The sequence below is a fragment of the Anser cygnoides genome, chromosome 1, assembly GCF_040182565.1.
Source record: "Anser cygnoides isolate HZ-2024a breed goose chromosome 1, Taihu_goose_T2T_genome, whole genome shotgun sequence".
NCBI lineage: Eukaryota > Metazoa > Chordata > Aves > Anseriformes > Anatidae > Anser > Anser cygnoides.
This window is the reverse complement of record NC_089873.1, coordinates 5,190,734-5,216,849: the sequence shown is the minus strand read 5'-3', so window position 1 is coordinate 5,216,849 and position 26,116 is coordinate 5,190,734. Positions and strand designations below refer to the sequence as shown.

General features: G+C 37.4%; 1 long non-coding RNA gene across 1 annotated transcript in view; it reads right to left on the bottom strand.

Annotated features, from left to right (window-relative positions):
* Positions 1–23,379, bottom strand: part of LOC136789730 (uncharacterized) — an 81,162-nt gene extending 57,783 nt beyond the window's left edge. Inside the window, exon 1 of the long non-coding RNA XR_010828659.1 lies at positions 22,804–23,379. This is a non-coding gene — a long non-coding RNA (uncharacterized lncRNA). The remainder of the gene's footprint in view (positions 1–22,803) is intronic.
* Positions 23,380–26,116: the final 2,737 nt, after the last annotated feature.

Genomic DNA, 26,116 nt, shown 5'->3' with positions numbered 1-26,116 from the left:
CTGGTGAAACTAGATTTAGGCAGTGGCAGAGCTCTTCAGCTGGCTCCTACTGACAATCTGAACTTCCCCTCCTGCCTTGACTGTCCCCTTCCATCCACCCAACCTTACTTTTTTTTTCTTTTTTTTTTCAAATAAATCCCTTTACAGACATCATGTCTGCTCCCACCATGGCTGTAAAGAAGAAATCTTTCCCTCAACTCCAGGAACATAGCTATACTGGTACTTCTAAGACTCCTTAATGGCACAAGTGAGTCAAGAGGTTAGTAAGAGGCCAGCCCAAGGCAAGGATTTCACCTGAAGACATTAACACCCAGAAGGACTACTATCATCACTTCATCTGAATTCCTGCCTGGTGCTGACTATCGTGTTAAATTTAATGAGACCGCTGAATTATTCTGAACTTTCACGTTATTTTTTCACAATAGTGTTTAGTCCTGATTTTAAATTGCAAATGGCTGAAACACTACTCCACGCGATAAGTTGCAGAAATGATTAATTACTCACAATTTATTTTTTTTAAAAAAGCCTTTACATACACCCTTATGTTGCTTATTGAAGGTATTTTAGAGCCTCCAATAAGCAACATAAAGCATGATGACTGAGGTCATTTCAGTGCATCTCCCTTAATCCTAAGAAATATTTCTGGTTTATTTTAAACATTTCTGTTGCAGAATCTAGGTTGTATCTCATTTTTAAATTCCTTCTCAAAGGCATCATTATTTTGAGTTGTGTGACTACAGTTTTACATAATCAACACCAGACACTGACCAATCAGTTACAGAATTCTTTACCACACGGCTTGTTTCATTGAAGTTAAAGTATTATTAATGCCTTTATAACTATATATTAGCATTGCCCTTATTTCTAATGTTTCCACACCAATTAGCATAAAGGAATTAAAAATAAACCAAGGTCTCGGAAGAAAAATGAAACAGAAATGTTAAGCAAAATGAATTTTGATGCAGCCACTTTGCAATATTGACAAATATAACTGGAACACTTTACTGAAACTGATTCAGATATGAAAATATGTACACCAGAGCTAGAAGATATAACTGTCTGATAGACAGAGGACATATTTTACCTTTTCGGTAACTTTTTACATAGTCATTAACTCTCACTTTCCTGTGTATGTATTTAAGATCCTAATCCTTAAATGTGGAATACCAGCAGAGAAAGGAATCAAGTGAAATGTGTAAAGTGCTGTTCTGATTGTGTGCTATGCATGAGCATATTCATAACAAAGGTAGTGTACAAGTATGTGATAGATAGATACATAGATACACAGGCAGATAAAAAGTGGATTCTCGTTTGTGGAACTCCTCAAATAGGTGCATTATTTAGTTCTATCTACTCAGATACCTATCTTCAGAGGATAGATTAAAAAAAAAAAAAAAAAAAACACTTAGGAACTCACTTCTTTTGAGAGTTTAACTCTCAAAATTCATCCAGTGAGATGAAATTTGCTAAATGGTTTGCAATTTACTGTTGGCATCTCACAGATACATAATGAAGGTTCACAAAGTTTTTTTGTATCCATATAAAATCAGTCTTAAAAGGTCAGATTTGTAAATCTTTCCACACAGCTGGCTCATGTGTGGATCGAGCAGAGACCAAAGAGAGTTTCATGACCCAGTCACTAGCTCCAGTGTTTGATCCTTAAGTAAGCGATGTGGGCATGCCTGCATAACTATTTGGATCTGCCAATATATTCTTCCTCTCTCTGGCAGTGTAGGACATTATTGTTTTTTTTTCCCCAAGTCAGAGTTCTAGGAACAAGACATTATATTACACAGATGCTGATATATCTGTCACACTTTTCAACCTCAAATCACAGAATCTCAGCTTTAGTCAAGTAGGAAACAACCTTAGGAGATATCCAGCTGAATCTGCTGCTCTCAAGGTTTCTCAGAGCCTTGCCCATTCAATTTTTGAAAATCTCAAGAAAGAAGATCCCACAGCTTCTCCAGGCTAACTGTTTTTGTGCTTAATAGCTTCTATGATAAAGATTGTAGTGATTATGTTGAAATGACCCTTGTAACATGGGTATTGCATCTTGTCCCTTTGTTGTGCTTACAAGGGTCTGACTCCATCTTTCCATAATCCTCCCTTAGGCAGTTGAAAATGTCTACCTATCCTTCTCTTCTAAAGTCCAGTTCACGTATCCTTTTCCTCTCCTTCCTCAACTGCTGTGCAAGAACCCACATGTAAAGATACATGACAGAAATGTATAGCTAACAAAACACATCACATTACATAGGCTTGTCTGGCCATGTGCTAAGTAGCCATGTGGTGCACCTGGTTGTGTGGTACAGCAGGAAAGGATATCTATCATGCTGCACCTGGGGAGTGTCCTTTCTAATGGGGATTTTTCCAGTGCAGGATCCCACTATGTGCTGTTGCACACAGTCTTGCAGCCAAGTGCCAAGAAAAGCTCATTATCTGGCTGAAAATTAGGCTGAAAGCTGTCTATTGGAGAGGGGAAATATCACTTGTACACAAATGTCAGGTAGGTAAACTGAGTCTGTAAGACTGGACAGGTTCCCTTTAGAAGCATATTACTTAGTGTAAATCAGCATAATTTCTACACTAATCCTCTTCTCCACCAGATGACCTGTCCCATGCTGGCATAGACATCAACCTTTCATGTTATTCTCTTTAAAACAAGTGAATAAATCACGGTTAGTGTGAAGTTATTCAGAAATGTTCAAAGAAATAGAAATAGTCCTGGTTCTCCAAAGTCACTGGTAGCACACTGACAGCTAGTTAACTAATCCTTTTTCTTCATTCCTCCTGACCAGGTCATGATAAAATAAAATATGCAAACAAACAAAATAACTCGCCCCTAAATGCAACTCTTGTAACTATAGGGAAAACATGAGATGCCAGAGTGTGCAGGCACAGACATGCAAAAGGCACCTAAGTCAAGTCTGAGCTGATCACTTTGGGTTTCCTCTAATCTCAACAGAGGGAGAAAAGAAAAGAAAAGTAAGAATTGAGTGATTCAACTCTTTGAAAAATAAGCATCTCAGATGGGCCAGATAATTTCTTTTCTGAGAGTGCCTCCTCCTTTCCACTCTGAGAGCCTGAAGTGAGTAAAACAAGTAGAGAGACTATGTTTTGGATATTTGAAGTATTTGTGAGATTCTCCCCATGTGAAAACATTATCTGCATCATGGGGAAATTCAAGAATTCTTGAGTCAAAAGATTTGATTTCTGTGCATCATCGGAGACACAGCTTTGACTGTGACTGATTGGATCGATCAAAAGGCTGACAGAAGCTTCTCCCAAACCTGTTTGCTATTTGCTGCATGTCTCTTTTAAGCCGCAGTTTATCTCTAGGTAAACTCCCATACTTTTCAAAAGAAGCCCATCTGTTTCAACTTTAGTGAGAAATAAACGTACCCACAAAAAAGGAATAAAATTGCAATTAAAATAGAGTTTGAAGCAAAATCAGAACAAAATAATTTTTTATACCTAAACACAAGTTTTCATCAACTTCCTGAAAACCTGCCTTTTCTTCCTGCAGCTGAAACAGAAAGACACTTTAAAAAACAGCTGTTGCCCAAATACGGTAGTTCTGGCCGGGCGTCAAGGTGGGCTTTGAATGTTTCAAAAAACTCCTGAAACTTAAAGGCTTGAATTCCTGAGCCATTTGAGGTTCATCACTCACTTAACCTCTGAGAAGTCGTTCTGTCCTAATCACCAGTCCTTGGATTTACAAGTCGAGGATCTCCCTGAAAGACATCCTTAGATCATAGCTCAGAAGAGAGCTAAAACTACTCAAAAAGAGCCCTGTCACCCACTGCTAAGCTCAGAACTTTGCAAAGCAAGCTTATAAATCAAGAGATGACAGTACATTTTTTCACAGCGTATAAACTCCAGCATGAGCACGAGCCTAGTTTATTTTACGGGCATGATGATAGCAGCGAAGAATTCTGCAGAGTGATATGGATAACACGGTGGCACACCTGTAAACTCCAGGACTGAACGAGAACTGTTTGCACTTCATCATTCCAGGAAGAAAAAATACCAAGTAGTCCTGCCATAACACACCCTAAATGGAGCTTTGCTGTACCAAAGGGGGGGAAAAAAAAAAGAAAAAAAAATGTAAAAAAAAAAAGGTAAAAAGAAAAGTAAAAAAAAAAAAAGTAAAAAAAAAGTAAAAAAAAGAAAAAAAAAGGAAAAAAAGTATAACTTTGTCAATCTTATTCTCAGTGATTATGTACCCCTTGGTATGTGGAAGTTTTATAGAGAAATTACATCCATTGTGACTTTTTAATTACAGTACTAGGTGGTCACAGACAGAGCAACTTTGCCAACTCCATTGATTTTTAAGGCTAGCCTGAACAGGATATAGATTTGCAATGGACTTGTAACTTTTCAATATGTACAAAAAGTGCAGTCTGATCAGAAGACGGACATTGATAAGTGATGTTCATGGTAAGAATGGATCATATGCTGATCTCTACTGCTATTTCAATGTAACTGATCATAATCACCCTGGAAAAAAAAAGTGTAATTAGTAATTAAGTAAATGTCCTACATACTGAAGAAAAAAAAAAAAAAATATATATATATATATATTTTAAAACTTGACTAGGTAAGCAATGAAAATCAAACTTACTAACTACCAAGTATATATGGATTGTTCTTATAGCCCATAACTATTTATTTTTTGAACCATCCATTTTACAGCAAATATTCAGTCATGAACATTTATGTAACATAAAAGTTGAACTTAAAAAAAAAAAAAAAAAAGCTCTATATTGCATTTTCTCTAGAGATGAAAATCTGAGAAAGAAACAGCTTTGTTCACAGACCATGTTGGATCTTTACCACACCACTATTTGTGAGGATAATGTGAAATCCTCAGCCATTCTACATAGTATATATACTTTATTATAAGTCTATGTGTAGAGACTGTGATATGTGTTTCCTGCATAATGGACTAGTTTGTTATAAAATGTAAAAAACAATAAAATATAATTCTCTTTGGGGAAGAGGAGAGATGTCAAAGCAAAATTAAATTTCATGTTAAAAAAAACATCCAAATGAAAATGTTTTTTAAAAAAATCTCAGAATGTACAATGCTTTCCACTCATTCTGATATGATATATCTTAGACTTACTTCAAGCATGATAGTGTTGTGGTTTTTTTTTTTATGCGCTGTCTTTAATAACTATGCAGAAAAATTATAGAAATATAAATACTAGACACTTTTTTTTTTTAACTGAATGAACAATCTGGCAAAGTGTAGGTGGCACCGTTAAACATTTTGGCACAAATGACTGCTTTTTTCACTGAAAAAATAATTTTGCCAAAAAATTAACACTATTCTACCCAACATTCTAAGATGTTCATAAAAAGAAAGATAGAATAAAAATGTCACAATTTTGAGAAACTTCAAACAACATTTAGAAAATATTCTTTTCTCAATATGCTTGTTATAAAAAAAAAAAAAAAAACACTTTAAATCAGTGAAATTAGAATCAACCTCCCATTAGTTTCCTACTGGTTTCCTACTCTGTCATTTGCATATTCAAGATTGATCTCAAATCCAACCCAAACTGTCCTATAGAGGTGATTTTTTTTTCTGTTTTTTGAAAAAGAGAAAATCTTTTCAAGGAATAGAAAATCGCAAAATGTATAAATGAAGTTTGCTTCTTTAAGACAGCAGAGAGTAGAAGGGAACCTTTAATTGATGCAGTGGACAAGACTCATTTATGCTAGGATTACTGAGCACTGTTCTGTATAACACAATGGGGATATTAAATAAGGGTGAGTGTAATTAATACATAGCACTAGTAAGAGTCAATTTTCATTCTTTTCTTGAAGCTGACTGGCATTATCATTATTTTATTTTTTAATTTCCTGGTGATATCACCTTCTTTACTAGCCTTCTCATGTAACTGAGATAAGCTGTTGCACATTTTATTTGAAAGGAAGAGGAATGGTAATTAAGTAATTTGAAAACGAAAAGAGCTTAATCTAGGGGAGTTTATACAGTACAAAACTGTGCAGAACCTCCTACTAGCTTTGAGAAACACCTTCCTTCAAAATCTCTCCTGCCAAAACAATAACAACCCAGTCCTCCTCTCACTTGTTTCAAGAGCAAAGCTTCCATTGATATCTCTAACACAAGAACTCAAAATATCATTTCTTCAGAGGGGTGAATGTCATTTTTAATGCATATTTTTGAGGTGGAAATGCCAAAAAAGCCAAAATTACTTTGAATCCTAAGAGTGAATTTGATCTATGACTGTCCAGGTGCACTAGGTTGCACACTGAGCTGGTCACACCATCGACACCAAGTTCACGCCCTGGCCCCACCAATTTTTAAGTCCGTGCATAGCTTTTCTTCCACCCTGTGACCCAGCTTTCTCTGCACCAGCCCTATCTGTGAGCACCCATCAGCTCAGTCTGGGGTGAGAAGGGTCACAGAAGAATAGACTGGTGTTGCAAAGCCACCATGTGTGTCATTTCTGGGGACTGCATGCTCAAAATACATGCGCTAGAAGTTTTCCTGGCTGCATGGATGCCATAACTTTCATTCATCATCTGAGCATAATCCTTTACTATAAAAGCTGATGCTGGAGCTCATATCCAGACAGATGAGAAATTTGGACAGATCTAAGAGAGGTGATCATTTACTGAGGGGATCAAGGTAGTATATTTCTTTACAGAACAGATGTAATGTCCAACAGAGAATAGTACAATAAACCAGAAACAGGTAGAAACTTGTTTTTCTTCTTGTGGTATTTGCTTTTGTTTCCTGAGACAGGAGTGACACACACAAAAATGATGCATGGGGAGAGAACATAAAAAAGATATGAGTCTGACTTTGTAGTGATAACACTGGTCTATTAAAGCATCATGACAAAGAAGGTTTCAGAGATACTCTAACACCCTGTAGTTAGAGCATTCAAAAGAGAGAGTGTAAACTGGATTCTGTTTCTAACACTAGAAGTTATTCATCCCATAACTTATGCCATAACATATGAAACGAGAAATAAGACTGATGTGAGGACCAAAACAAGGTTGTTTCCCTTTATTTGAATATCATGACAGTCAGGCCATAGACGCATACAATTATAGGGACCCCATGGCAAGAACTGTCAACTCTGGCCTCCACAACAGAAGAACATATTGCTTTGATTTAGCTCTCAAATAACCTGCTAACTGTTAATTAGACAGTGCCTGTGGACAAAAGATGATGGAAGTTTGAAGGCCCTATGCATAAAGACAGAATGACATTTGGGTCATTGACATTCTGGACAAATGGTCCTGTATATATAATGCCTAGATAAGAGAGAGTAGAAGCAGGTCTTGTGTTTCTTTTCCAACTAATATACATGTGTATGTGTGTATAGTGAGATACAGATTGTCGTGGCCATTTCTCTGTAAAGATTATGGTAATGATTAAATGAGCATGAAGACAGATATCTGAAAATGATAACGTTTCCATCTGTATATCTCTTCTGTGAACATTAGTTATCTGCAATGTGCAAGCCTTTTGAATAGGTGCTATTAATTTAATATGCATTTATTCTTTCTGATCTTTCTTTAATTTTAAATTAAGTGAAGTCAGTGGTCAAAGAAAGGCCAGAATAATAGCCCCATAGGTTGATTTTTATTATTATTTTTTTTCCTTTTGGTCCGCAGAAAGCAATAAGTAGCAGTGTCTATTTTTATGGACAGCTTCTGTAATATGTACCTAGGTGACAATGTGGCCTGCAGTTACAGTGAAGTAAGTACAGTGAAGTCACCCAGATAAACAATTACTAAGTAGAGCAAAGGCCTATGATCAAGCTCTAAGCACTCATATTTATCTTTTATGTTTCGGCAGTTGCTAAGAGCCACAAGTTTATTGCTCTAAGCCATTAAACTTGGAGCAGAGAGATGATCCCTGCCCCAAAGAATTTGCAGTAATGTGTTGTTTAATTTTTTGTAACTTAATCTCCTCATGAGTGAAAGATGTTTGCTCACACACCCAAACTCTCTTCAACAGAATATTTAACAATGTTCTGTAAGAATCATGTCCCAAACTAGAACCATCCATGAACTACATAGTTCTTCATTATTCAGCAGAGATCAAAGTAATGTCTGTCACAGAATGGTTACCCAGACATTACTCAGGAAAAACTGGGCTGAGATCTTACCAACTTATTTCTTAGAAGCTACTGCTACTAAGGAAAATTGTTTTCAGACAGACCTTTCTAGCATGTCTAGAGTGTTATGTCAAAGATAAGCTCTGCAGAGAGAAGGTACAGCTTTGGTTAGACTAACCATTATAAGTGGGGAAAAAAAAATAAAAAAAAAAGAGAGGAGAGGAGAGGAGAGGAGAGGAGAGGAGAGGAGAGGAGAGGAGAGGAGAGGAGAGGAGAGGAGAGGAGAGGAGAGGAGAGGAGAGGAGAGGAGAGGAGAGGAGAGGAGAGGAGAGGAGAGGAGAGGAGAGGAGAGGAGAGGAGAGGAGAGGGAGAGGAGAGGAGAGGAGAGGAGAGGAGAGGAGAGGAGAGGAGAGGAGAGGAGAGGAGAGGAGAGGAGAGGAGAGGAGAGGAGAGGAGAGGAGAGGAGAGGAGAGGAGAGGAGAGGAGAGGAGAGGAGAGGAGAGGAGAGGAGAGGAGAGGAGAGGAGAGGAGAGGAGAGGAGAGGAGAGGAGAGGAGAGGAGAGGAGAGGAGAGGAGAGGAGAGGAGAGGAGAGGGGAAGGGAGGGGAGGAGAGGAGAGGGGAAGGGAGGGCAGGGCAGGGCAGGGCAGGGCAGGAAAGGAAAGGAAAGGAAAGGAAAGGAAAGGAAAGGAAAGGAAAGGAAAGGAAAGGAAAGGAAAGGAAAGGAAAGGAAAGGAAAGGAAAGGAAAGGAAAGGAAAGGAAAGGAAAGGAAAGGAAAGAAAGGAAAGGAAAGGAAAGGAAGGAAAGGAAAGGAAAGGAAAGGAAAGGAAAGGAAAGGAAAGGAAAGGAAAGGAAAGGAAAGGAAAGGAAAGGAAAGGAAAGGAAAGGAAAGGAAAGGAAAGGAAAGGAAAGGAAAGGAAAGGAAAGGAAAGGAAAGGAAAGGAAAGGAAAGGAAAGGAAAGGAAAGGAAAGGAAAGGAAAGGAAAGGAAAGGAAAGGAAAGGAAAGGAAAGGAAAGGAAAGGAAAGGAAAGGAAAGGAAAGGAAAGGAAAGGAAAGGAAAGGAAAGGAAAGGAAAGGAAAGGAAAGGAAAGGAAAGGAAAGGAAAGGAAAGGAAAGGAAAGGAAAGAAAAAAGGAAAGAAAAGAAAAGGAAAGAAAAGAAAAGAAAAGAAAAGAAAAGAAAAGAAAAGAAAAGAAAAGAAAAGAAAAGAAAAGAAAAGAAAAGAAAAGAAAAGAAAAGAAAAGAAAAGAAAAGAAAAGAAAAGAAAAGAAAAGAAAAGAAAAGAAAAGAAAAGAAAAGAAAAGAAAAGAAAAGAAAAGAAAAGAAAAGAAAAGAAAAGAAAAGAAAAGAAGCTAAGAAGAGGTATGTAGATCACCTCTGTAGATTCACCCAGCCAAAGGGTTTCTGCATCAGAAAGGTAAGAGGTATGGTGGTTTTTGTTTTTTTTGTTTGTTTGTTTGTTTGTTTGTTTTCCCAGTTAATTTCATCAACTTTCTTTAAAACTTGCCTTACATTCATAGACAATATCTGATGGGCAGTAAGACGCCCAGCATTAGGAGACAACTCCAGTTTGTTTTGTCACTTCAATCAAAGGTACCTCCTCAGGGCCAGGATTTAAGCTCTGGACTGCAGAGACCAAAAGTAAGTTTAGAAATGTCTTGAAAATTTGTCCTACTCAATCCACTGGCTTCTTGACTTGCCCTTCTTCTTGCAGTTCACAAGACTAAATACAAAACCATAAGGTTTGGACTATGCTGAAATGGTTGAGGAAGACAAAGGACAAATTGTCCAGTCAGGACAATTTACAGGGTACTTTCATTGCTTGAAGCATTCAACAGCTAAATTTAAAAGCTAGAAACCAGAAAAGGCATTTTGCCACTTTTCTTGGAAATGTCTTAAAGGATATTAAAAACTTTGAGCCTCTTTCCCTTCATATTTTATGTTGTGAAATATGTATGTATCAAGAATGTCCCAGAACCAGTTCCAGTTTTGCTAAATAGTCCCACTGGAAAAATAAACAAACAATCAAACAAACAAATAATTAATAATAATAATAATAATAATAATAATAATAATAATAATGTTGAATTCATGATGAACTTTAATGACAAAAAGAAAGCCTAGTGTCAAAAGTTCTGTTTATGCTCCTAAAATCAATTATTTCTGGCCAATCTTCCCTGATTGGCTTACAGAGTTGGTTGCCTGAGCAGTGGACCACCCAGATCTGTATTAGACAGCTTTCAGCTCATGTCTCCTCCTGCTTCCTGTTGTATGTCTACCTCTATCACCACTGTTTTTATCAATTCATAATGCCTGAAATAATGAGAAAATGGTGTCACTTTTTTTTTCTCTCTTTTAAGAGGGATTTTTTTAATAGCACAACATTATGGGTATAGTCTATGTGCCTTGGAATGTGTCACAGAAACAGGTGGCAGTGCTTCAGAGCCTTCAGGTCTTCCTGTTTGAAGATCTAGGGATGTAGAAAGAGACCTCCTCTTTGTGTAGGCTCCTTCAACTCCACCACACAGCAAGAAACAGTCCAGGGAGTGATTCACCTGCAGAACTGAACCCAGATCTGTTTTATTTTTTCATATGGAATTAGCAAACTAAGCTTCGTAAACCGAACAGAGCAGGATAAACAGTCAGTTCTTTGACATTGCAGACAGAGCCATCAGATGACAAAGCTACATTTTGAGTACTGCTGGATTTTTCATCCTAGGCTATTGAGAAGTTTAGCAGGAAGTTAGATTTTGTAATGACCCAAAAGACCATTACCTCCATTTTTATAATGGACAGAACTTAAGTGATGCCAGTTTTGCAGATGTGTAAATCAGTTAGTTCCCTCCTCACTGAAATGCATCTGTTCCTGGAGTGGATTGTGGGAGTTGCTCATCTCACTGGTATATAATAGGCTAAGATGGGAGGCACAGATTATTTTACTGTTCACAGCCACTAGAAGGGTGATCTGGGCAAGTACAAATTCAGGCATGAATTTCTGTTTCTGGAAATCATTAACATTTGGAAAACTTTGAGGTGTATGCAGGGTGTACAGATAAGCATCACATCCTGATATCAGTGGAAATTATCCCCAGTATCAACAATAATAGTAATTACTTATTGGGAGAGGCATCTCAGCTAAATTTAGTTATCTACAAGTCAGGCATCTAATCTAAGCTAACCGCCTAGACTCCCTCTATCATCAACAGACAGAAATAGGCACAGAGAGACAGACTCATTGCATCCCAAGATAAATGTCCTGAGATAGGTAGACTGAATCACCTTCCAGAAGTGCCTATCTCTCTTTATTGACTACAGATGGAATACAGATAATTAGCCATGACTAGACACCTAATTTTTAGATACCTGGACACTTAAACTCTAGCAAGATGAATGAGAGCTTAGTGATTACCACTAGGTAAACTTCCTCCTACCTGTTCATCAGTGAGAGGATGTCTGATGACTGAAACATAAAGCTTGGATCCTTCCCAATTTTTTCTTTCTTCTTCTCATTCAGAATTTTTGTTTTATTCTTCTGAGTACTGTTATCTCATGTTGTCTCATTATCAGGATATTTTAGTAGCAGCTTCACTTATGCAGTTTGTTATTCAGACTGTACACAAACTGTTATTTTTATTAAAATACCTGAAACAATATACTTTCAGAAAGGGAAATGACAACTTGTGATAAATACGTATTTAAAACACTATAATAGCATCATCTGTGTTTTATTTGCTTTTCTCCTAAATCTGGTGTAATTTTATGTACGGCTTCTATTTCCTACAGGATTTTAAAAATTACATCTTTTTAAGAAGATCTGTGTCTACAAATAAATCCAGCTTCATTTTACTGCAGTGCTTGATGTAATTTGTATAAGTTACAGCCTAATAAAAGATGGGGGAACAAACTTTTTAAGCCACATCATCTGTTTTTTCCCCCCAGTAGAGATATAAAATTATATTTGTTCTGGTTCTTTTTATGTGGTTCATCAGATTAAGAAATTTTATTAGACCTCCTACTTCGGGCTTGTAACAATAAGATCCTTCCTATGCCAATAAGTGAAGCTTAGAGAAGTTCTGATGCGCTTATAAGCAATGTGAATAATATAGGCTGGAAAGGCATCCTCATTTATTTAAGCACATACTTAGTACAAGATTAAAGTTATTTGCTTACATGCTGTCCTTAATATGGATAGGCTTAAAGGCATTTCCATGTATTTTCCTGAATGGGAAACACATTCTCAGATGTGCAATGAATTTTTATTATTGTTTATTTGATGTTAAGAATATTAACATTAGATGTGCTAATAAACACAAATGGAGATAGACTCTTTTAAGTAAAGTTCATAGGGTGCAATGCAGGGGCAAAAGAGTTGAATAGTGGGGTGAATAAAAATCATACCTTTGGGCTGAAATTTCCATGTAAAATTTTGCTCACATTTCAAATGTGAAGAAAGTATTGTTGTTACTCTGGATTCTGGCACATTTCATCTCATTCCTGTCTATACTTAGTTAAATATATGTTTAGGTATGGCAATGTATGTTTTTCAGAATCAAAACTTCTCTGAGTTTCAGCTGTTAGCACAGAAATTCATATACTTTTACAGGCCTAAAATCAGTTTTTCCAAGTCTTGTGAAAGGAAATGAGATTTCTTTCTTAAAGGAAATCTGGATGAATAATGAGATGTAGGGCTTGTGCTGAGGTGGTTGCTCAGTTGCTAATCACAGGTGGTGAGGAGTCAATTAAAAATTTTACCAACAGTCAAAATCCTCAAAATCATTTAATCCATTAGAACACTTGTAAATGTGGATATTGAGATCCTTGGGCCAAGTCACAAAGAAGAGAGACATTATGGAAGAACACATTCAAAATTATCACAGACCTTAGGGTGCTAGTTTTTGTTTTTCCAGCTATGCGAACAACAGTGAAACCAAATTGTGAAATCATCATGATAAACCAAGCTGAACTTTCTGTACAGGCAGGTGGGTATTTTTTTTTCTGTTTCTGAAAAGCCTGAAAACTTTTCTTCCACAGGAAAAAGAACTGTGGTTTTGTGGTTAAGGTACTGAATTAAGACTAGGCAGTGCTGGATTCTGTTCACAGCTTTACTTCAGTGTGAGGCTGGGAAAGTCTTTCACATCTCAAGCCTGCAGCAACACTTAGGTGCACGCCTGGAGCTAACCAAACTGAAGCTCCCATAGGTCATCCCAGTTAGTGAAGTTAATTGAGAGCCTTTACATCTACAGGACCAAAACCTTAATTTCTCTCTGTCTCACCTCTAAATGTGTAATTTTAAGTAGAAAATACTTCCTTCTTTTATTGTGTTTATTTGCACTGTATATTTAAATAAAACCTGTGAAACAGCCCTTTGGCTCTGCTCTGCTTCATTTGAAATTCAGTCTTCAGTATTGAGGAAAGTGGTTTAAAAAAGAGGTGAGACAGGAGAGCATCCAGAGGAACAACAAAAATGTGTCATACCGCTGGAGAGAAGATGGCAAAATTGGGGTTTACTTAAGACTGAGAAGGGAAGAAATATGGTATTAGTCATCTGCTATGTAAAAAAAAAAAAAAAAAAAAAGTAGCTAAAACAGGTAATCTGTTCCCCCCATTTACTTGTAAGAAGGACAAGGAAGGATGGGTTACACTGGATGACCCTCCCAATGTCCCCTCTGGCCCGATTATTTGTGATTTCTAACACTGTTTTTTTGTTGGATGTAAGATGTTTTCATACTGGGTCCTGAGCTTTGTGCACACCTCCAGTGCTACTGCAATATGGCAAAACTGGGCGTAAACAAGCATCTTTGTGTTGTGGTTGCTTTTGGCCAGAGTTTATAAGGAATCAGTCATCAAACAGCAAGAATGCTTACACATTTTGAGTTGAGAAAGTGCAGCAGTAAGCTTTTGGGGGGATTTCACAACACTGATTTCTTGGTTTGAAGCAAAATATATTTACAAGAGCATCTGCTGGTGTGAGTCTCTTAAATATGGCATATACTCCATGTTACTGCTTCATCATCATGTATAATTGGCAATAAACCTATTTAGAATTCAAGATGCGTAAAACTGAAAGTCTTTGAAGGGAATAGCTGCTGAGATTATATTTATTGTGCTTTCCCACAATATTTTTCTATGCATAATGTGATAAACCTCCAAGGTGGTTGTAGGCAAAGCTAAAATATTCACAAGTATGCAGTTATTATGAATTTAGACAGGTTGTAAGACATTTTGATATCAAACTCTTAATGAATGGCAGTAAACATATTCTACATTACTTTATTAAAATGCCTATTAAAACATACACATCCACAGAATGATCACTGGATGTGTTTACTTGTTAGTAAAAAGCCCATGAAGAAAACAGCATGGAAATAAATATTCTTTTCCTGCACTACTATGATAAGAATTAAGGCATGCATTTAAAGTTCATACTATTTTCAGCGTGTTCACAGCACATCCAGATACACAGATATTCAAAGGACCATTCCCAGTGAATTCAAATATGTTATCCCTCATAGTAAATTGAGTTGTGGAAATGATAACTCCACATTCCATGATCAATTTTGAGATTCCAGAAAAACTTCCCCCTCAAACAAACAAACAAACAAACAACAAATATCTAACAAGTATATTTGGCTAGTTTAATACATTTCAAAACAAATTTATATACTTTTTTTCCTATTTTTGTAAATTTTTATGAGCAAAAAAATAAAACAAAAAATGTCAGGTTGAACCAAAAATGTAGGGGATTTTCTTCTTTTGAACATTTCAGAGTGTATATTGACAATTTGAGAATACATATATACATATATGAGTTAGAAATGTATGGAAATTTATTCAGTCCTAGTACTAGTTTTATTTGCTTTACAAAGTCCTAGTTAACACTAATGACAAACACAAAGCCAGAAGTCTTCTCTAAATCCTGACAGCAGGTACATAACTCCATACTGTGCTTTTAATCTAGAAATATTGTAAATCTTAAGAGGGCTGAATGCACTACATTTTCTATAAGGAATGGATAGTAACCATTCTCCTAATGGCAATACCACTGTGTGCTTACTCCATGGGAGGAATCCATGCCTCAGTGTGAAATAAGCATCTACAAGAGCAGCAATAAGAAAAGAGCTCTGTTCTGTACAAGAGGTAAAACTTTGGCCCCACAATAACCAGTGCTCATGTTCCCGTTCCTTTCAGTGAAGCAACTGTTTTGCCCTTGACATTCGAGTTTTGCAGTCCTCAAGAGAAGCCAGATTGTTTGGATGGGTAAACTGAGTCCAGACAAGCTGAATCAACTTGGGGAGAGGCTTGGAAAATGAGTAACTGGATCTCTCTCTTTTCCCTTAACCAGTAAATCCATGGAGATGACCAGCACCCCTCTGAAAGAATAATGCTTTACATCCTGATGGAGTTTTCTATTTTTCTTTGCCACAGTTACACAATAGCACATTCCTACCTACCTGTTGGAAGTATTTCCTTATTCATAAATGAATTTTTGGATAATGTACAACAGCAACATACCCTACAAAACTCTTATTTATACAGCACTGCTGTTGCTATAAGAACTGTTTATACAAATAAGTAACATACCCCACAGTGTAATATCTTTCACTTGCCTAATGTATTTTTTGACATATGATGAGAAACTGCACCCCTTAATCCCCAAGCCTAGGTTAAAATGACTGAGCAATGTACCATCCAAATGAAAGACCGTCATTGTTCTTGCTGGAAACAGACACACTTATTTTCATGTCTGGCAATAATATTGTTTTAAAGCAAACTGTGAAGAAATTATGCAAGCTGAGTCAAATGTTGGGATATACGCGTAGACATTGTATTAATAGGCTTGGAAGAGCATGCATATTTAAAAAAAAAATGCTTTATAAAGAACTGTTTTGCCTAAGCAAAATCTACTTGACATGTCTTTGTTTACACCATTATAGCCCTGTAATACACCATTATAACCTATCTGATACCACTGATAAATGCATTGTGGGATGCCAGATGGACAAAGAAAGAAGGAAGAACAGAATAAAGATTTCACAATAAAGCTTTCTTTGATTATTTTTTTTTTTAATTTTTTTTTTTGGGGGGGGGGTAGCCTGAGAATGAGCAAAAACAGAAAACTCTCCCAGTGCCCACACCAGCTACAGATTTTCCCTCTTCTTTCTACCATTCCCCTTCCCCCTTCTCTCCTGCCCTGCTGCTCAAAGGTGAAAGTAACAGAGATATTTGAGATTATAAAGCGTTTTGGATGAGTGAACCTGGAGTGAGTAAAGCTCTTAGAAAAGAATTTAAAGGATCACAGTGGCATGCAGTCATGTTATATAAACATATTCTGAATGGTACCATCATACGCCCAGCCCTGGCGCCACAATTGCATTAAGTGAAATTTTATACAGAAATTGTGAAAGTGCACCCGAGTTGGTTGATTATCTGTTTTTTTTTCTGTTCCTTTTCAGATGGGAAGCAAGAAGCCAAGGTGCTGGAGAAGAATGTGGACAGTGCCAAGAGGTTCCCGACCTAACCTAAGCAAGAGATTTTTTCTTTCTTTTTTTTTTTTAATTTTTATTTTTTTTCACCTTTCCTTTTCTGGATTGTTTTCCTCCACAGAGTTCAAAGCTGTCACTCCAGTCAGAAATGAACACCTGGAATTGACTGTCACTGGGATTTAAAATTTTCAAACACCAAAGGAAAGAGAGGGAAGAAATTGGAATAAGGCCATGGTGTAAAAGATACATGGTAACTTCCTGAAATGTCTAATGAATATTTTCCCTGAGTACCTTGACAGTTTTGAAGTGTAAGGGGGGTTTACAACGCCATACAAGGATTGTTTGTTCTAGGCACAATAAGTTTATTAAAATGAGGTTCTGATTAAAATGAAAGGGTCTGGCTCATTTGAAATATTAATTTACAACTTGAATTCTGCAGTCTGCCTGCAAGGGTCTCCCTGCATGATCAGGGCTATGCTTGTTAAGTAGGAAAGCATTGTTGCATGTAAAGCCAACTTTTTTGCTTTTAATGTTGTCTGATCTATTTCTCTAAGCTAGCCAGGTCTGTTGAGCTTCAGGGCAAAATGAAAAGTTTCTCTGCTAGTTGGACTAAGGATAAGTATATGGTTTCTGTTGGAAGGGTGAAGGGAGATGGAAAAATGGGTTATATGGAATATGGGGTAGAGTTATTTGGAGGTTATCTTCCCTACTGATTCTCTTACTTGTCCCTGGTACTACCACTTGAAGGATGTCTGTCCATTAACTTTCATTACTGACAGCCACTGCACAAATAGTGAGACAGGAGACCAGCTACATATAAATTGGATTGACTATATCAAATAAAGAATTTTTATATCATTTCTATGACTAACCCCCACTTCCCCCCCAATAAATAAATAAATAAATAAATAAAATCTGAATCATAAGTCAAACTCCCAGTCCCTGAGATATGTGGAACTCAAAATTAAACCCTTTTCTTCACTTTCTACACACAGACACACACAAAGGGGAACATACACAAACAAAAATAAAATATTATTTTTGATTTATTTTTTTCCACCAACTCTGAGCATATATATATTAGCCTATCTGCTAGTCTAGTTGAGGAATTCAGTATTGTGACAGAACATGTCCCAGACAAGAGAAAAACGCAACAGTGAGTATCTGTGTCAGAGTTAACGTTAAGACACGTTCTCCAAAACCCTTAAACAGACAGCGCCTGGGAAATCTCTTCAGTGAAATTGCATACAAGGCATTATTCATAAACACAGCAGCAATTGGTTCTTCCTATGCATGAACTTATGAACTCCATCCCTGGAAGTTTTCAAGGCTAAGTTGGATGGGGCTTTGAACAACCTGATCTAGTGGGAGGTGTCCCTGCCCATGGCAGGGGGGGTAAGAACTAGATGATCGTTAATGTCCCTTCCAACCCAAGCCATTCTATGATACTATGAACTTGAAATTCCACCAGCCATGTCAAATAATGTCTGGTTTACTACAAAATGAGCAAAAACCTTGCAAAAATTCCACGTAAATAGTTATTTTACTGGCTGTACTGACACTGAACCAACTAGCAGAGAATCTCTTACTTTTCTTTAGACAGCTCCAGGTCATGCTGGTGGCACAGTGTGTTTCAGATCTGTGGAGGATGCCCCACTGCTTATAGCCTCACCAAACAATATCTGCTGTTGGCAGTGTAGCAATTCAGCTCCCTGTGGGAATGGAAAAGCTATCAGATTGAGCCAGTTTTCATTTGTTCTACTGTAGCTGCTTGCCCCTTCCTTCCTCTGAGCCAGGGGAAGCTAAGGTATTAAATGGTTATTAAATTGTTTAACATTACTACTATTTCTTTTTTGCATCCAACCTGAGAAACCTGATTATCAATTCTAGCTTAGGCTGCAAGTAGATGCTGGGGCACTGTAGGGAACCACGTCTCCAGAATCAGAACACATTATAAATGGGTATACATGGAACACATTATAAATGGGTATTTCCAAAACATTAATGGAATCTGAATATTTTGTTCAAACAGTCATTGGGTTAAAATATACCTACAACAACAAGGCATTGCTGAAACTTTCCTCCTCTCTTCAACCTTTGTGAGTGCCCTACTAGAGCCTGAGTAAGGATGACAGGAAAGGCATCCTTGCCCAAGAGGATGGGAGTCCCATGGGATGCCATGGGACACAAACTGAGCAGACAGCAAGCCAAGCCACTCAAGAAACATCTCCCTACATTTTACTCCTTCACAGCTCCTCTGTTCCTCAGTTTCACTCTCCTTGCTGCCACCATGTCATACTCACTGTAATCTAAGGCAAAGGCGCAGGCTGTCTTAGGGCTGACGAGAATTACATTTTCTACAAATATTTCTATAAGAAGTAGGTATTTTGTACTCTCTCAAGGCATCTTGTTGAGGTTTGGTTGTTTTTGCTGTTTGGTTGCATTTCCATGCAGTGGAAGATCAGAAGAAGAAGGTGTGGAGACCATCCCTCTGCTCAACCAAGAGTTTCCCAGTGACAGTCTTCCAAAAACTGAATGACACTAACTCTACCAGATGACCATATTACTGCCATCATGAACTACCACAAAAATCAGTCACTTCATTTTTGATGAGGCCAACACATTAAGTGTGATCTCAGAACACCCACAGGGTCAAGGCTATCAAAGAGCAGCCTGTAGGGTAGGCTTCAGTTCAGGCATAAGACATCTACAGGAAAGTTTCTTTATGAGGTGTCTGCATGTGCGCAGGGAATATAATCTGCCATTATAGTCGAGAGATATGCAGGGTTCAGATGCTCCCACACTGACATTTAATGCATTTCAGAAGCCTTAGTACTGAGGCATAAACTAAGGGTCCTGAGTAAGCCTTATGTCCTGCTGAGTATGACTTATTCCTTATGGCACTGGCTTGAAAGATGAGAGAATGACATAGAAGACAGTCAGAAAGTGCCTTTCTGTAATGACAGCTGCAGACCGGGTTTCATGTCCAGAGTCAAGTTTAAGTGGCACTAGACATCTATGTGTGGACAACTGAATCAGACCCTTGGTCAGTGTGGTCAGGGGAACCTAGAGAAGTATTCACTTATCCCCAAAACAGACACCAAAACTTGTTAAATTGAATTGTTGCCCAGACTCTATTCAGTTATCAACATTTATATCATCAACATACAGTTATTTAAATCAAAACTCTTAAATGTAGATATCTCAAACCCAGACTGAATCCCAACTCTATTTTTTCTTAGAACTAATTTATGGATTCAATTCTGCGAGCCCATATCAAGAAGACAATGTTTTGGGATGGTAAGAAAAACTTTCAGCCTAAATTGGAAGTGTCTTTGGAGTTTAGGATTAAAGTTTTACAAGTAAATTCAACCATGTCAAGCTCACAGATATGGTTACCTGGTTCTAAATAAATAAATAAATAAAAATGGCTCACAAACATGGTTATGCACACCACGACATTGTTAAAAGGTCACTGCTTAGGCCTGGGGCCAACTAGCATTTTCTCCAATAATTACAAGGCACAATCTGGGACTTAGCACAGGCTAGAACCCAGATCCAATAAGCAATTTTGATGCAGCTAGGCTGTTCTGAAATCATATAACATGGATGGCAGCCTTGTCGTGTTCACTAGCCTCCGTGCCAAAGAATGATCCTGTAACACATGCTCCTACAGCTCTGACCAGCTCCTACGGCTCTCTCAACGTGTGATTGAAGGTCACCTAACCGGGATTTATTGAGATTGTAATTTTGATTTAGGTTCCAAAATCCCATCCTATTTATTTTCATCCCTCAGTCCTTAACTAGAGCTGGAAAATAAATCAGTCTTGAAAGCTTAAGAATAAAATTAAATGTCTAACAGAAATAATTAATTTCAGGGAACATCACTTAAACATGCCACCCAGTCATATAAAATTTCTGGGAATTTCTGTGATCTCAAGTCCCCTGTAATAAGAGTGCTGGGGAGTAATAGAGACCCAAGATCCCACCAGACCTGGCAGGGTTCCTTTGGTCATCTGCAATAGTGTTTAGATGTAGATTTGTACATTGGTCTGATACCCAAACATCTGGTCGGAAATGAAAATCCCCTCTGAGCTTGCAGAGGTGGTCATTCCTTCTTCAAGTGAATTTCCAGGGAAAGTTATGGCTGTATCCTCCTCTTTGTATCTCATGTGCAGGCACTGAGCATGAGACAGGAAAGAGCAAAGTCCCCCTCCTGAGTCTATCTCAGCTCACCTGCTTGGCCTCAAAAAAATATGTATTTCTTTATCTACATTTCCCTTCTGAAAATGTTTACATTTATTTTCTTTATGCAAAACAACCCCCTTAGTCCATGCTTGTATTCCATCCCTGTTGGTGTGGATCTTTCCTTCTATTACAGTACAGGTATTTGGCAATACAATATAATGACAGGGAGCTTTGTTACAGCCCAAAGACTAAAACTGAAAAGTGTAAGTGGGAGTGTTTTTTTTTCTGAAGGAAAGTAAGGCACCAGCTGCTTCTCAGGGGCAAAACCTTCCCTTGAACCAATACCCCTGTGCTTGTATTATGTAGTTCTTCTCTTTATATCTCTCTTAATTTTCACTTACACATCAAGATTGTTTTCTTAAAGTTGTCTCATATAGCGAAGAGGAAGGAAAGCATGAATAGACTATTGACTGTTCTAGCTTCATATATAATGCATATGGCACTCTTATCTGCAGAAAATATTATCACTATAGGAGAATATATTTAAGAGGCCAGAGTATTCAGTTTGTTTTGGCAGAGGAGAGGATTTAGAATGACTAGTCATGTCTAGCAGTGTCGTAAGAGTCAAGACATTTGGGTTCTGTTTTCCCCTCTTCCTTCATTACCTTAGGAAATCACAGCTTGTCTGTGCTTATGTATGTTGAATATTGACCTCCAGAACTGCAGCAAGCTATTCCTGCACTCATAGTGGCATATTTTCCTCCATACTAGCCCATTTTGATACCTCTCCTCTAGTTTCATGGGAGAAAGGACAGAGGGAATATCTACCAGCCTCATGGTGTAGCCATTTTCTCTCAAATACTCAGCTCCTTCTTCCAGCCTTCCTGCCAGCACTTCAACCTCTTATAGCTGCCTTTGACATTGCAGGTCTGCCTTTGCTTTTTTAGCTGCCTCCAGATCTGTGTTTCATTCAGAAGTGAAAGAGAATGATAGAGAAGGTAGTATGCTTACCTTGCAAAGAGTTTACTCCTTCTACCAGTGAGAAGAAGTGAGGCATTCTCATGGTACACGGGAAAGAGGGAGAGACTGGGATAACACCACATCCCCAGATTTTCCCACCTCCCAAGGCAGAGGTGGGAAAGATGCTTGGTTGCTTAAATTTTGTCAAATCCTTTGAAATTGTGAAAAATGAAAGATAAGGTGATAGCATTGTTCTGGGTCTGTGTGAGTACAAAGAAGTAGGATTCTAATCAAAGAAGATGAGTAGATTTGTTGAAATTATCTGTATCATTAGGAATTTCTGCAATCCACAGAGTAGAAACTGTTTTGATAGTGTGCTTAGAGATGATGAGTCAAACATCTTCTCAGGAAAATAATCCTCAACCCCATTACTATTTTTGCTATCCATAAAAATACACATAAAAAAAAAAAAAGTAGATGCAAGAGGAGAAGGAACAAAATAAATAAAAATAAAATATAAAGAAGAAACAAAAACAACTCTTTCCTGCTTCCCTCTTCACATACATTGCTGTGAAAGCACAAATGAGAGAAAAAGGAAGGGTAATTTTCAGAAGTCCAACAGAGACTGGAGTCACACCACGATAGGTAGAGGCAATCCCTGAATGACAAAGTAATGCCTGTTCTAGCTCACAGCTCAACCGGAGCACCATCGAGCAGAAAGGGAACTGAGGTAAGGTTTTGTACTGTTACATGTTGTGTGATCTGTTGGAGGGTCTGTTGGTCTTTCCCACAATTGAATTTGTGTATCCTGAACCCCTGCTTAAGCACTGCAAACACTGGATCACAGCTGCTATTAGTATGGACAGAAAGACTTACAGATCAGCTGATATAGAAAAATTAACTTTCTTCATTTCCCTTATGTGTTGAAATACAGTCCTCCAGATCAAACTAGTATGGCTATTGCCACTAAGATTCTCAGATTCACAGATGATACAAACTTTCAGTAAAAGGTACTGGCGTAGCTATAAACAGAAAAAGGTTAAATTTGCTGCATTTACTCACCTTACATGCAGGGTATGCAATTTAGCAGTTCTGGGTACATCTCCAGTAGCTTGGTGATCTTCAACAGAGCTCTCACTTTCTTTCAACTACTTGAACATAGATGCAGGTGCCCTATATTCCTGCACAACAAGAACTTTGACACTGGCAAAGGAAGGACAAAGAAAGCACATGACGGGAACCGTTCAACCTCCTTTTTCAAGAAAATATTTCACATGCCATTTTGCACAACGTGGTGTATTCCAAGGACAAAAGCGAAAAGCTCTTCATAAATTTCTTCATGAGCTGGAGATAAAAGTAATCCCTGCTAGGGATGGTTTAACAGTATGCATATATGGGGGAGGAATTTCAGAGGAAGGGAAATACCCCTCCACCCCATCCTGAGCTTTCAATACTACTTTGTAGTTCTGCCCACTTTTGAAGTAGCTTGAAAGAAATGGAAGTAGTTGGAATGTTTTTACACAAGAAATACTTCCTTTTGTATAATTAAAATTATTGTGGTTGGCTCTTAGAGTGAGAGGCTCAGAAATTTGTTTCCAGTAGCAATCAGTATAGTTAATATCTATCCTATCAAACTGAGTCAAATCATGTTCATTTTGGGCCTCATCCAGACCTCACTGATGTCAGAGGAAAGAAACTATCGACTTAAATGGGCCTTCAAGTAGACCCTGCAAGCTGAAGAGAACAGATAATCTGATTATTTCTGGAACAAGGAAAGGGGACATCCAGTGAAAATAAAGAGGGTGAGATTTAAAATAAAATAATAATAAAAAGACAGACAGAAGGACACCATGACAAAGGTGTCTTTTTATGACCCAGAGTTTTGACAGGGATAGACAGGGAGCCTAAGGCTTCAGAGGTTGACCATGTCAACTACTGGAAAACAGGAGTAGGCATAATGAGAAGACAATTTGCCTCTCATATATGATACTGTAGGATTAATGTATCTTTTTTTCTGAATTAATACTTCACCACTGATGCAGAAAAAGTATTACATGAGGTGACCTTATGCTTTATGTGTTCTGGACAGACCTTTGATATCAGGTTTAAAAGCTGACCACTTAAAAAAAAAAAAAAAAAAAAAGAGAGATCAAAAATGAGTATGATGCAAGGATCCTGGATGGCACTCAAACATAGGAACTGTTTATAAAGAATCCTGTGTGTTCAGTGGTGGTTCTGGCCCAGCTGGGTGAGTTACTGAAAGCTACAAGGACCTCTGAAATGAGTTCAGTATTCAGCAGGTTTCCCATGGGAACAGGCATCCGCAATGCAAATTCTGTACTGGAGCCCTGCAGCATGATTGCCAGTTCCAAGCATTACAGTCATGAATAAATTCCCTTTTCACTTTCCTTACAAATAATGAAAGTATATGAAATAAAAATTCAAGATACTTTTTACTTGTGTCATTGTTTAAGTGACTGTAGTAACACTGGCACTATGAAAGCTCCTCTTTTCAACCTTGACTATGAGAAACAACTTTATTACTAGTTTAAAACAATCACTGCAGTACTCACTTCCTGCAGATATCCACTTTCCTTACCTTCCTGTTTGGCTTGTCTGTAACCCATTTCCCTATCTTTTCTTTGATTTCTTTCCTCCAACAGCTAGTGCCCATGTTTTCCATGACAACCTGGAGGTGAACTTCTTCCCTAAAGTGAAACCAATAGTAAAATGGGTATTGAATTCAAGAGGGCCAGGTTTACGTCATTAACAATTAGCTTCACTTCCAACTTTGCAACTTCTTTCTGAAGTCAAATTATTCTGTGAATCTCTCTGCTCTGAAAATTTCACTAGCATTAACAGTCATGGATTTCCTGTGGTCAAGATGCCACAGCTTCCCTATGCAGTTGCCGTATCCAAAATCAAACAGCTATTATTGGTTATATGTCATGGTCTCATTCACATCACATTTATAGCTACAGTGGCATTGCATAATATCATACACATGATATTGGTTATTAATTGTTACGTATCACTCCGTGTTTGCTTTGTTTTGTGATTTTTTTTTCTTTGTTTGTTTCATTTTGTTTTGTTTTGTTCCTTCATATTTTTTGCAAGTTCAGTCAAAGTCATGATTCACATACTGCCCTTCTGCTCTACAGATTTTAAATCTATGTGGAGCACCATGTTCTTTAAATAACAGTTCTGGTAACTTGAAAGATCAATTCAAATCTCATGGGCCAAAGAGCTGACATAGAAGTCCAGTCTTCCAAAATCTTCCTTAAGTCTGCAAAATACCTGATAGGTGATCTGGTAAGACATTTGACTCCATGTCTTGCTATCTCCAATTGTGAAGTGAGGTAACACTCTTGTTTTTTGAGAACAAAATAAAACTAATTCTTCTATTGACAGATTATTCTGGAGACTTCTGCCAATGCACAGCTTTACTAAAGCATTCCAATGAAATATCTTTAGCAGAAAAACAACACAGAGATATGAAAATAAGAGAAGACTAAAAGAGGTCTAACCCCAACTGACCATTGTAATATATAATTTCCTTGTTGTGAGATTAATTCCTTAATCTCTGTTTATTGGTCCATGTTAAAGGATTAACGAGTGGGAAGAAAAATTAGAGCTTTTAGTTCCGTATCTACTTTTAAAGCAATAGGTACTTAGTTGTACATATACATGGCCCAAGCAACTAGGCCCTTTTCTACTAAAAATGTAAAGAGTGATGGTTGGTTTAAAGGTACCAGGGATGTGTAAGCACCTAACAAGACTTCTGTTCATAAGAATTAACAAAACAAAACAAAAACAAACAAAAGACAACAAAACCAAGAACAACCTCAGCCACAGAATCTTTCACTTTAAAACAAAGAAATGAGGAAAACAAATCTCTAGACCTTTCCTCATATTATCCCAAACTACATCATAACTGAAATGCCAAAATGTTTGATACAGATGAAGGAGGTAAATTACACCTACTTGGGGAATCAAATATAAAGCTATTTAAGTCATCACATTAAGGTAAAATAAATAAATTAATAAATAAATAGAAATTAATGATGATTAGTACTGTTGTACTATGGATGCAAATGGAGAAGTAATATTTACAAATATTAGTATGAAGCTTTCCTGTTCGTTTGCACATGGGAGACATCCTTTCATTCTTGTGTTCAAATTGGAGGGAAGAGCTCACATACACAAGAAGATTTATAAGAAACAAAAACAAAACAGAAAAAAAAAAAAAAAGAAAAAAAAAAAAAAAGAAAATGCCTGTTCAAGTATTATTTGTTCCAAATATCCAGCATCATTACTAGGGCTGACAGACCTCCTTAAAACTGCCAAAATGAATCCCTTGAACAGAAAAAGGGTC